The sequence below is a fragment of the Arachis ipaensis genome, chromosome B05 (assembly GCF_000816755.2).
Source record: "Arachis ipaensis cultivar K30076 chromosome B05, Araip1.1, whole genome shotgun sequence".
Classification (NCBI taxonomy): Eukaryota; Viridiplantae; Streptophyta; class Magnoliopsida; order Fabales; family Fabaceae; genus Arachis; species Arachis ipaensis.
The window spans coordinates 109,955,593-109,955,877 of NC_029789.2; the positions used below are offsets into that span (position 1 = coordinate 109,955,593).

Sequence of the window (285 nt, forward strand, 5' to 3'; positions counted from 1 at the left end):
TTAACATAATTTAGAATTTTTGTAAATTATTTTATTTGGTTAGAACTATTTAATTTTTTTTCCCTTATATCCTTATTCCGTAATTCACAATGTTTTAAATTTTCTAAAACATGTAAACTATATAAGTGATCCATTAACATATTTTTGTGATGGTTTCGAAAATTATAATTGCCGTGCACATAATCAACCCAAGATCTTTTGAAGGCAGAGGAAGCTAATTTTGAACTACAAAAGGACACTTTTAAAATAGGTTATTAGCTTTAAATATATATAAAAAATTATACA

At 23.5% G+C, this 285-nt stretch overlaps 1 protein-coding gene across 1 annotated transcript in view; it reads right to left on the reverse strand.

The window, feature by feature from the left end:
* Nucleotides 1-285, reverse strand: part of LOC107643784 (leucoanthocyanidin reductase-like) — a 5,411-nt gene that overhangs the window by 775 nt on the left and 4,351 nt on the right. The window lies entirely within an intron of this gene.